Raw genomic sequence first — 13,402 nt, 5'->3', positions numbered from 1 at the left:
TGTAAATCCATGGCTGATTCATATCAATGTATGACAAAACCCACTGGAAAAAAAAAATAATAAAAAAAAAAATGTAAAAAATAAAAATACATTGTATAAAATATAAAATCCAAGCAATAGTCAGTCATTTGAAGTGTATGGATAATTGTCATTGACTACATCTACATATTTTGTTATGCAAAAATTTAAATATCTGTGTTTTAGTGCTTTTGGCCAATAGTTGTATTGCATGTCTACAGCTATCAGTGGGGATATAAAATATCTGGTTATCATTTTTAATAAGTAAAATTCATAAAATTTATCTCTGTTTGATGTTTTGACATTTCCCAGAGTAGAGGTATATGCTTATTTGTGGAGATACTTAAACTAAAGTAAACTGAAGTAAAGAACCTGTGATTCTGTGCTTGTGTGTGTGTGTGTCTGTGTGTGTGTGCGTAAGGCTTTCCTTTCAAATAAGTCTGGCCTATATTGAAAATTTTCTCCAAAGTTTCAGACATAAAAATATATACCTTATTACCTGTATATCTGATATATAAAAATATATATCTGATATACCAAAATGGTCATGGTTCTCTTTATGATTCTAATTAGACATGGGGTTGTCAGATGTTCAGATTGTCATAAATCCTCCCAGGATACAATATCCTCTGAAGTGTTTTGATTCTGTGGCAATGTTAAAACATGATCTGTTCAGAAGCGTGTTTCCTACTCCATTTTCAAAGCATACATTTAGGTTTTTCATAGTTCTACTTTCTGTTTTCAGATAGGCAGTATACAAGTCCCAATATCCTTCAATCTCTAATCATTGTTTTATTTAAGCATTTATTTTATCCTCATTGGGTATTGTTCCTTCTGTATTGACAACTTGTGTAACTATTTTTATTGAAAACAAATGATGAACAAATATCTCAATGTCATTAGGTAGACTGAAGGAAAAATGGATTGATGAGTAGCATTTCCAGGCCTCTGCAAGAAGTCCCAGCTAAGTTACAGCATAGATTTTCTATGATGGATTCCAGAGAATTTGCTGTTAGAGAATTTTTTATCAGTTGTTCCATTGAACATAAAATATATGATGGGAGTAAATTTACTCAACTGGATATCTTTTCTTCTTCCCTTTCTTTTTCATTTGTCTTTCTCTTCTCTTTGTCTCAAATGAGGTCTTTTTAGAAAAGTTCCAGAAATAATGGCATAACAAGAAGGGATACTCAAGCTCCTGAATAATGGAACACATATCTTTGTGATTTCCCTGCTGTATGCTTATAGCTTGAGTTCACAGATTATAAGGCATTGCTCACTTTCATCCCACCCCAAAAGTCACCTCTGGCTACTCCTCATTTCTGTGGATCAGACCTTTTTTTTTTTCTCTACTTTTAAATATCAAAATAAGCATGCATTCAAAGCATGCTGTTGCATTTGATTTGCAGTAATGACACTGACAGTGTAGCTAAGGAATGCAGTGAGCATCAACTCCTAAACATGATCCTCCCTTTAAATTTGGGAAGCATCCTGCTTTTCTCAAACAATATGATTCTTTGACCTGCCACATATTACTAGGTTAGCATCTACATCTTTCTAAGTTTAATATGAATTTTCCATGTATTTTTGAAAACCTTCCCCTTAATGCATTACAGTTTCATTCCAAGGACAAGTGAGAATGCACTTCAGTGTGTGTTCCTAGATTGAATCTCAGTTCTATTATGAAATAGGAGGGTTTAAATAACAAAGTTCTTAGTTGGAAGATAATTTAAAACAAGACTGGAAGAGACCATTTGGAATAATTTTTCCTCTTCCGTGTGTGATTTTTACTCTAATGTCTGATTTTTTTTTAATTGAAGGATAATTGCTTTACAGAATTTTGTTGCTTTCTGTCAAACCTCAATATGAATCAGTCATAGGTATACATATATGCCTTCCCATTTGAACCTCCCTCCAATCTCCCTCCCCATCCCACCCCTATAAGTTGATACAGAGCCCCTGTCTGAGTTTCCTGAGGCATACAGCAAATTCCCATTGGCTACCTATTTTACATATGTTAATGTAAGTTTCCATGTTACTCTTTCCGTACATCTCACCCTCTCCTCCCCTCTCCCCATGACTATATGTCTATTCTTTATGTCTGTTTCTCCATTGTTGCCCTGTAAATAAATTCTTCAGAACCATTATTCTAGATTCCATATATATGTGTTAGAATACAATATTTATCTTTCTCTTTCTGATTTACTTCACTCTGTAAAATAGGTTCTAGGTTCATCCACCTCACTAGAACTGACTCAAATGCATTCCTTTTTATGGCTGAGTAATATTCATTGTGATTTTTTTGAACTTTAGGTAGACCCCCAAAAAACTACACCTATTAGCCTATGAAAAGATGTACAATATCATTCATAGAGCCTGCATTGTTAAAACATATTCAATTCAATTCCAACTAGTAAAGTAAAAAATGTCATTATTTTTAGTTTCATTTATTTTAATAATTGTAGGACAGTTAAAAATCCTATATTACTTAAAAGGTTATGCTTTCCCCTTTTAAGTAGTTATTTCCAAATTTGCTAGTTTAAATACCAGCTCATTTTTTGTGTGTGCTGTGCAGAGTTGCTCAGTCATGATTCTTTGTGACCCCATGGACTGCAGCATGCAGTCTGTCCATGCAGCATGCAGCATGCTCCTCTGTCCATGGAGATTCTCCAGACAAGAATACTGGAGTGGGTTGCCATGCCCTCCTCCAGGGGAACTTCCCAACCCAGGAATCAAACCCAGGTCTCTAACATTTCAGGCTGATTCTTAACCAGTTGAACCACCAGGGAAGCACATATATGTTTTTGAAATAAAAAATACAGCATATCTTCTGGGAATTTAAAAATATTTATTGAAATCACAGTGTGGGGTTGCAGACGTGACTGAGCAATTAACACTTTCACTTTCATTGTACTCTCATTCCTCTTTTCATTTCTAAGATGAATAATAAACTCAACTCACAGATATCTAAGCTCAGCTAATCAGTCAAAAAGGCTTTATTACCTAGCATATCTGTGCTCAATTGCGTCTTAGACCCTACATGGGCTTAGGAAAATAACCAGGGGCATTGCCCACCATCTCAAAGCACTTATAATTTAATAAGTAGTTAACATTTATTGAAAACTGGAGTAGCTATATGAATTCAGACAAAGCTGACTTCAGAACAAAGAAGATTATCAGGGAGAAATAGAGCATTCAATAATGATAAAGGGGTCAGTTCTCCAAGAAAACACCACAATCCTAAACATGTACGCACCTAACCAAAGAGCAAATATACAAAGCAAAAAGTAACAGAAGGGAAAGGAGAAATAAGCGATCCACTCTTAGACACTCCAGAACTCCTTTGCCAATAATTGAGAAATCAAGCAGACATAAGGCCAGTAAAGACATACTTGGCCTAAATAGCACCATCAATCAATCTGACCTAATTGACATTTATAGAATACTCCATCCAACACAGTAGAATACACATTCTTCTCAAGCTTGTGTAGAATAATATCCAATATAGACCGAACTGTGGACTATAAAAGACCCTTCAGCAAATGTAAAATTACAAAAAACATACAAATTATGTTCTCAGACTACAGTAAAATTAAACTTGAAATTGATAACAAAATATGGTTGGAAAATTTCTAAATATTTGGACCATAAACAACACACCACTAAATAATATATATGTCAAAGAAGAATTCTCTAGACAAATTTTAAAATATTTTAAACTGAATGAAAGTGAAAATTGAACTTATCAAACTTTGTGGGATTCTTAGTGCTTAGGGGAAAATTATTGCAATAAATGTATATATTTGAAAAGAAAAAAGATCTAAAATTAATAAACTAAAATTACATCTAAGGAAACTAGAAAAATGAAGCCTAACAGAAGAAGAAAAAACAGAGCAGAAATCAATGACATTGGAAACAGAATAATAATAGAGAAAATCAATAAACTCAAAATTTTGTTCTTTTAAAAGATTAATAAAATAGATAACTCTCTAACCAAATTAAACAAGAAAAAGAACAGATATAAATTACCAATACCAGAAATAAAGGAGGTGATCTCACTACTGATCAAATGGACATTAATAAAAGGATAGTGGAGAAATAATATGAAAAACTTTACCCTGGCAAATTTTATAACTTAGATGAAACTGACCAATTCCTTGAAAGACATAATCTAGTAAAATTCACAGAAGGAGAAATAGACAGTCTAAATAGATCTATATTTGTTAAATAAATTAATCAATAATTAATAACCTTCCAAACACAAAAAACATCATGTTCAGAAAACATTCCAATGTTTATATGAGGCTAGTAATACTCTAATACCAAAACTAGGCAAAAACATTATAAGAAAACTACTAATTAATACCTCTCATGAACACATACAAAAGTCACCGAAATTTTAGCAAACTGCATCCAACAACATACAAAATGAGACAAGTAGGATTTATGACAGGTATTCAAGGTTGATTCAACATTAGGCAATCAATTAATATGATCCACTATATGTTAGTCACTCAGTCCTGTCTGACTCTGCGACCCCACGGACTGTAGCCTGCCAGGCTCCTCTGTCCACTAATTCTCCAGGCAAGAATACTGGAGTGGGTAGCCATTCCCTTCACCATGGGATCATCCCAACCCAGGGATTGAAACCAGGTCTCCCACATTGCAGGGAAGTTCTTTACTGTCTGAGCCACCAGGGAAGCCCATAATCCACTTTATCAAAGGGCTAAAGAAAAATCTATTATTACATTAGTTGTCACAGAAATCTCATTTAACAAAATCCAACATCTATCCAAGACAAAAACTCTGACCAAATTAGGAATGGAGAATAGTTTCCTTAACTTGATTAAGAATGTCTACCAAACATTCACAGCTAACATATTTTTTTGGTAAGAGACTGGACACCTTCCCCTAAGACTGGTGACAAAGTAAGAATGTTCTCTCTCACCACTCTATTTCACACTGTACTGAAAGATCCCTCTAATATAAGAGGACAAGAAAAGGAATAAAAACTATACAGATTGGAAAGGAATAATACAGCACTTACTAACATATGACATGATTATCCATTTGTTTATGTAGAAACTTTTGAAAACTGACAAAAAATTAGAATAAACAAGTGTAGCAAAGTTGCAGAATACTGGCCAATGTACACTAGTCAGTTGCTTTGGTTTTTAACAGCAAAGAATGATAGGAACTTGTAATGAAAAAAAAAAAAACCAGCACAAAAATAAAATAGGTATAAATCTAACAAAATCTGTACATGATCCATATGCAGAAAACTGTAAAACACAGATGAATCAAAGAGCTAAATAAATGGAGAGATATTCTGTGTTCATGTATTAAAAGACTCAGTATTGTTAAGATGTCAATTCCTCTCAACTTGAACAAAGTTGGAGCACTCACAGTAGCCAATGTCAAGGCTTGCTCTAAAGCTACAGTAATCAGAAGAATGTATTATTGCTGCAAGAATATACATATACATCAATGAAACAGTACAGAGAGTCTGAAATTACCCGCAGAAATACAGTCCATTGATTTTGACAAGGCAAAACGCAAGTGCAAAATCTGTGTCACCCTGAATGGCATGCAATCTCCTTCTCCTTCAGGCTATGAATATATGTGACTGATCAACTCCTGTTGATCTCATTTGTCCAGTGTCAAGTGTCATGTATTGGGTCATCCCCATAATTTAGGGTAGGAATCTCTCTCTCTTATCAATGCAGTGAATACGCAGGGCTTAAATTGGTACCACACTAATGTTCAGTTCAGTTCAGTCGCTCAGTTGTGTCCGACTATTTACGACCCCATGGACTGCAGCATTCCAAGCCTCCCTGTCCATCACCAGCTCCTGGAGTTTACTCAAACTCATGCCTATTGAGTCGGTGATGCCATCCAACCATATCATCCTCTGTTGTCTGCTTCTCCTGCCTTCAATCTTTCCCAGCATCAGAGTCTTTTCAAATGAGTCAGCTCTTCGCATCAGGAGGCCAAAGTACTGGAGTTTCAGCTTCAACATCAGTCCTTCCAATGAATATTCAGGACTGATTGATTTCCTTTAGGATGGACAGGTTGGATCTCGTTGCAGTCCAAGGGACTCTCAAGAGTCTTCTGCAACACCACAGTTCATAAGCATCAGTTCTTCAGTGCTCAGCTTTTGTTATAGTCCAACTCTCACATCCATACATGACTACTGCAAAAACCATAGCCTTGACTAGACGGACCTTTGTTGGCAAAGTAATGTCTCTGCTATGCTAATAGAAGATGTTAAAACTTAGATAAACTGGATGTGGGATATATGGGAACTCTGTAGTATACTTTCAACTTTTCTGTAAATCTAAAACTATTCTAAAATAGGAAGCTGACTGGAAAAAATAAAAGCATTTCAACATCTTTCTCAATATTTTGCAACCACATTTCCTAAATTGCCTGGGGTCACACAGCTAATAAACACAAGAGTTGGGATTTACATTCAAACAATCCACACCCTTGTGAGAGACAATGATGCTTAGTGATCAAGAGGACAAACTTTGGAGCTGGACTGCATGGATACAAATTCTGACAACTCCAGTTTTGTGCTGTGTAATTCCAGGAAGGTTAGGAAAATTCCCTATTTGGTTTCCTGTCTGAAAAATGATTACACCTATCTCATGGGATTAAATGAGCTGAATCAAATAAAATACTGTGCATTACCTGACATGGAATAAACAATAAATGTCAGTTAAAGTCATTATTGAATAAACAAAATAGAATGAACAAGCCAAAGCACAAAAGGGAGTTACACATCCAAGGAGATAGTCTTGAGTTGCAAATGATGGTTTTAAATTAAATCTAAGTGACTTTCTGTTGTACAGACAGTGTTCTTGTCCATCATTATCACCCATATTGAGGCCATCAGAAAAGCTGCCTATTAGATACAATCAACTGAAACAACTTACATTTGGGTATTACATGTGTTAGAGGACAAAAAGTCCTTGTGTTCATCTATCACTAAATACACACTTTAACCTAAGATAAGTAAGTCATTTAACTTTTCTGAACTTCATTTTATACTTCAGTAAAATGGAAAAAAAGAGTCTTAGACTAAGTGTTACTGGGTAAAGAATTCAAAGCCTGGAGTTGCACTTGCTCTGTTTGAAGGCCAGGTGCCACGGTTTCTGACTAGGTGACTTTGGGCAAGTTACCGAAATCATTAAAAAAAAAAAAAAAAATCACTTTTGGCTTTGGTGAACCTCTCAATTGCTTCTTCTTTGTATTTAATTAATTACTACTCTTAGCTATATCATATCTTTTGTTTTAGGTTTGATTTTACCTCATTTTTTAATCCAAAATTTGTATTTAATTTCTTTCTTCTATTAAATGTATCTTTTATGCTTTCTTCTAATTTAATTTTTTTCTATGAGATGTATCTAAGTTACACAATTTCTTCTAAAAATAATATTAGCTGGATCAGATAATTTTCAATATAAAATATTGATTTTATTTTGTTCTAAATATTGTAGGACATTTATTTTATCATTTTTGACAGAAATATTAACCATTGAGAAGTGTTCTCTTTAATTTCTAAAAATAGATTTTGGGGAAATATTTTCTTTCACTGGAACTGGATAACAATCTGTATGATAAGGATTGACTAATGTTTGTTGAGATATGTTTTGTGACTTTATATATGACTTATTTTAATGAATAATCCATACTTAGTTACTGTTAAAATTCCTCCATGCAAGCTTATCTGAAAGCCTGAAGCTAATTACCATTACTGTTCTTCATCTGATCAAAACAAGTGCATTTTAACTGTGATCACAGCTCTCCATTTTTGATGTTATGAACGCACAGTATTTAATTCTTACATTGAAACATCCCCCTATTAGCCATTATTATTGTTGTTGTTATTTTACATTGAGTTCCTATTTAGATTTAACAGTTTCTTAGTCCATCACTATTTCTTGGGGTCCCACGCTTTTCCAAATCACACCTTTGTTTTGGGTTCAGTTTCCCTCTTGGTTCAATTTTCATCATAGTGAAATATACTTTTTACTGCTCACTGTTATTGTTGTTGAAAAACTTGCTGTTAGCCAAATTGCTGATTATTTGTAATTTACAAGTTCTTGTTGCCTTGAAGAATGATTTTCCACGGATCTTTTAAAGCTTTTCTATGATGTATATTAGTACAAACTATGGTGTATATATATATATATATGTGTGTGTGTGTATGTGTATATATATTTATATTAACTCAACTCAGGCCTTGTTGGGCTAAAATATATACATGAAATATATCTCTTATTAGGCATTATCTCTTTGAATGCTGCCTGTTCTCCATTTTTTCTAGTTTTTCCTCTAGAATTAATCCTTATTGAGTTAAAGACTATGACAGAATTTTTAATCCCCCTACTCCACGTGTGTCTTAAATTCTCTTTCATATTTTTTATCTCTTTATCTCTCCACATTGTATTCTTGGTGATTTCCTCAGATGAAATTTCTAGTTCACTAATTCTTCTGGTGACTTTTAAAACACATTCATTGACATTTTCATTTCTATGGTTATGTTTTTCATTTCTAAAAAATGAGATGAAATGTGCTTACAATATGTCTTTTCTTATTCTACCATATTCTATTCTTTTATTATGATTTCTATTTCACATTTTATTTTCCCAACATATTTTGTATAATGTTTTTACAGTGTCTTTCAGATTGTCCTATTATTGAAGTTCTTTGAATATTATTACTTCTTTCTGTTGTGTCTTTTTCAGAGATATATTTACCTTGGTATAATTTATTTTCTGACCCTGAAAGAGATGTTTCTTTTTCCCTTTTGGAAACCCATGCACCTCGGATCATAGAAGTGGATTACAAATATTTTTGTATTTGTTTGTATCTACAGGGGCTTCCCTGGTGGCTCAACTGGTAAAGAATTCGCCTGCAATGCGGGAGACCTGTGTTTGATCTCTGGTTTGGGAAAATCTCCTGGAGAAGAGCAAGGCTACCCACTCTAGTATTTTGGCCTGGAGAATTCCATGGACTGCATAGTCCATGGATTTGCAAAGAGTTGGACATGACTGAGCGACTTTAACTTTCACAAGTAACTATCCAGAACCAGTCTTGGCTTGGTATATCTGCATTGTGTAGGGTGTATAAATTCAGACTCTGCAATTTTGTGTGGTATAAACTGGTATATATTTTTCATGGAAGACATTTCCTTTTTAACTACCAAGAGTTTCAGACAAAGACAAGATATCGTAACAAGTCTCTGGCCCAGTAGGCAGAATTTTCTAACTCTCTTTCACAAGTGTAGGCAATATTTCCAGAATCCCAACTTCATTAAGGGTCACATTTCACCTTCCTACAGGCAAGTCTAAAACCTGACCTCCATTCAACAGAAGGTATTAGAATCTCACAACCATAATCTCTAGCTATAATAAAAGCTTCTATTATATGCATCTCTATAATGGTAAGTAACACAATGGAAAGTACCTACTTAGAAGGAAAGGGGCCACTTTGACATATTCTGGTCCCCTGATCTGCTTTCTATTTTCTTTCTCTAAGAGGAAAATCAAAACACAAGAGGGCAAAAATTAAAAAACAAAGGCCAGTGAGAGTGGTTAACCTGTATGAGCTGTTCCCTGGTAACAAAATTGCTTTAACAGGATTATTGAACAGAGTTTCCCCATCAATAATACAATCATTAGCCATATGTGATGTGACTAGTGTGAATTGAGATAAACTGTAAATTTATAATGCATACTGAATTTCAGAAGCAAAAGAAAAGAATGTAGAATATCTCAATATTTTTAAATTGATTACATATTGAGATGACTCTTTAGGATATATTGAGCTACATAAGATATATTGTTAAAATTAATAGCATATATTTCTTTTTGTGATTAGTCACACTGAACTGTGGAAAATTCTAAAAGAGATGGGAATACCAGACCACCTGGTATGACCTGCCTCTTGAGAAACCTGTATGCAGGTCAGGAAGCAACAGTTAGAACTGGACATGGAACAACAGACTGGTTCCAAATCGGGAAAGGAGTACGTCAAGGTTGTATATTGTCATCCTGCTTATTTAACTTTTATGCAGAGCACATCATGAGAAACGCTGGGCTGGAGGAAGCACAAGCTAGAATCAAGATTTCTGGGAGAAGTATCAATAACCTCAGATATGCAGATGACACCACCCTTATGGCAGAAAGTGAAGAAGAACTAAAGAGCCTCTTGATGAAAGTGAAAGAGGAGAGTGAAAAAGTTGGCTTAAAGCTGAACATCTAGAAAACTAAGATCATGGCATCTGGTCCCATCACTTCATGGGAAATAGATGGAGAAACAGTGGAAACAGTGGCTGACTTTATTTTTCTGGGCTCCAAAATCACTGCAGATGGTGATTGCAGTCATGAAATTAAAAGACGCTTACTCCTTGGAATGAAAGTTATGACCAACCTAGATAGCATATTAAAAAGCAGAGACATTACTTTGTCAACAAAGGTCCATCTAGTCAAGGCTATGGTTTTTCCAGTAGTCATGTATGGATGTGAGAGTTGGACTATAAAGAAAGCTGAGAGGCGAAGAATTGATGCTTTTGAACTGTGGTGTTGGAGAAGACTCTTGAGAGTCCCTTGGACTTCAAGGAGATGCATCCAGTCCATCCTAAAGGAGATCAGTCCTGGGTGTTCATTGGAATGATTGATGTTGAAGCTGAAACTCCAGTACTTTGGCCACCTGATGCAAGGAGCTGGCTCATTTGAAAAGACCCTGATGCTTGAAAGATTGAGGACAGGAGGAGAAGGGGATGACAGAGGATGAGATGGTTGGATGGCATCACCAACACAATGGACATGGGTTTGGGCGGACTCTGGGAGTTAGTGATGGACAGGGAGGCCTGGTGTGCCGTGGTTCATGGGGTCACAAAGAGTCGGACATGACTGAGTGACTGAACTGAACTGAACTGAAAACAAAAAACTACATATATGAACACACATTCTATTTTATTGGACAATATTTTATATTTAGAGACCAAATTCAATTTGAAAGAAAAAATCAGAAATAAGAGTGGAGGTTCTAGTCAAGAGGTAAATAAATGCTGTTACATAGTGATGATAATTTCCTAGGTTTAACAAGAACACTATTCTCATAATGCTCTTATGTAGGAGTAGAGCTGTTGACTTCCTCCATGTTAATCCCTTTAGTGTCAAGATATTTTGTAATATTGGAGTAGAATGTCCTCTTTGGGGATTTTACAATGGTACTTTTTCTTTCTATACCCCCAGCATGTTAGCAAGATATAGGTTGTTGAGTGTGGCGTGACTAAAGCCCCATCCTGATCATCTCAATTAGCCATTAATGAAGTTATCCTAAATAACCTTTCATTCTATATGAAAACAATGACCTTACCACATAAGATGGGCTAAAGACTTAACCTCTAATAGTTGATTCTCAGTCCTAAATATCAATATTTGTCACAGATGATCATTTCCTCCCTTTGAAATGCTTTAATTATTTCTCAATGTTCTTTTCTAGTTCCCTTTGTGTCTCCCCACTTAATACTTAAAGCCATCAAGCCCAGTCCTAGATTCTCTTTTATTCATACTTAGTTTCTAGGTAATCTTATTCATTTACACAGCTTTACATATTATCTCCATGCTGATGGCTCCAAAATTCATATCTCCTGCCCAGAATCTCAGTTGAATTCCAGAGCTACATCCTACTCAGTATCTCCACTTGGAGATATCTCCACTTGTCCAATAGGCACCTCAAATTTAACATGCTCCCAAACGAATTCCCAATTTTCCACCCCAAACGTGTTCCTCTGGCAGTCTTTTGCATTTCTTTCATTTGGGACTCCATTAGTTTACATGATCAGACAATGGATATCATCTTAACTTCTCATTTTTATCTATCCAAATCCATTCCATCAGCATATTATTTAAAAATTCTCTAAAATCTGATCACCTCTTACTATCTCTACTGTTGGCCCTTAATCTAAATAACGATCCTTTCTGCTTGTAACAGCCTTCTAAACTGACTGGTTTCCTTGTTTCTAGTTCTATTCTTATTCAGTTATTCTCAAACACAGCCAGAATTATCCCTTTAAAACAAAGGACAGAAGAGCACATTATTCCTGTGTTCAAAACCATGTTAATTCCCTTCACATCTCATTTTAACGTAAAGCTAAAGTCTTTATGATAGCCTATATGATCCTATATTGTTTTCTTTTATCAACCTTCCTTTGACATCACCTTCCACCACCTCCCCCTTGTCTCTCATTAATTTCATTCCAGCCAATCTGGCCTCGCATCTGTTCTTCATTCCATCATGCCAACCACAGTCCTACTTGAGGTCTTTTGTCCCTTCTGTCTAGATGGTCCTTTCTTCAGATAGTATCATGATTTTTATTTTATATTCTTTTCTTCAAGTCTATGTTTTTAAATGATACCTTCCCTGAAAACCATATTTAAAATAGAACACACTAACCTCCCGACAACACACACACTTAACACTATATATTATCTCTCATTTTCACTTATTTTCTTCATAGTATTGATTCCGAGTTGCCAAATTCTTTATTTCCTTGTTTGTTTATTTTCCAAAAGCCCAACCAAGATGGCTTATTGTCCTACCAAAATATAAGATTCACAAGGGTAGGAATTCCATTTCCTTTAATTACTTTACTGCTAGTATCTAGAATAGAGTTCAGAACACAGTGAGCACTCAATAAATATTTTTAAGTGAATAGATCAATGAACCTTCTAATCAGATTTTCTCTAAGCTCCTTCTTTATAGCTGGAGTTGTGGAGTTGTTTCTGCTATTTGATAATGACATCATAAAAATGATCAACACTTAACATTATAGAAAGAAAGAATAGTGATGACAATGATGAGGAGGAAGTGGAGAATTAAGTTAAATGCAGGAAAAGGTTCGTTCAGTAGGTAAGGGAGACTGTCTTTCCAGTAAAGTTCTTACCTATGGGACTGGATGAATGAGGATAGAAGAAAATAACTTGCAGAAAACCATAGTGGAAATCCCACTTTGAGGAAATCCCTTACATTTCAGCTAAAACAGCCACTTTCAAATCCAAAGCCAACAAAAATCAGATACTGTGATTGCCTGAGTATATTCCTCTGGGTTCTGCTTCTGATCATGAACTCTGACTTTGGTGACATCTGCAATTTATACACTTTGCCTAAATAATGCTCACCCCTCAAAAATATGTATTTACATCCTACACAATCTCCAAAATCCACAACTGTGACAGCTAATTTTCAAAAGTGACTTGCAATTGTGATTTGAGTACATTAAGGCTCTTGAGCTGGGGAGTTTATCTTGCGTTATTTGAATTGGGTCATACATAACCCATGAGTCTTGTAAGAAAGAATCTGGAGGGTC

The sequence above is a fragment of the Dama dama genome, chromosome 22 (genome assembly GCF_033118175.1).
Source record: "Dama dama isolate Ldn47 chromosome 22, ASM3311817v1, whole genome shotgun sequence".
Classification (NCBI taxonomy): Eukaryota; Metazoa; Chordata; class Mammalia; order Artiodactyla; family Cervidae; genus Dama; species Dama dama.
The sequence above is the reverse complement of the archived record's forward strand: the minus strand, read 5'-3'. Positions refer to the sequence as shown.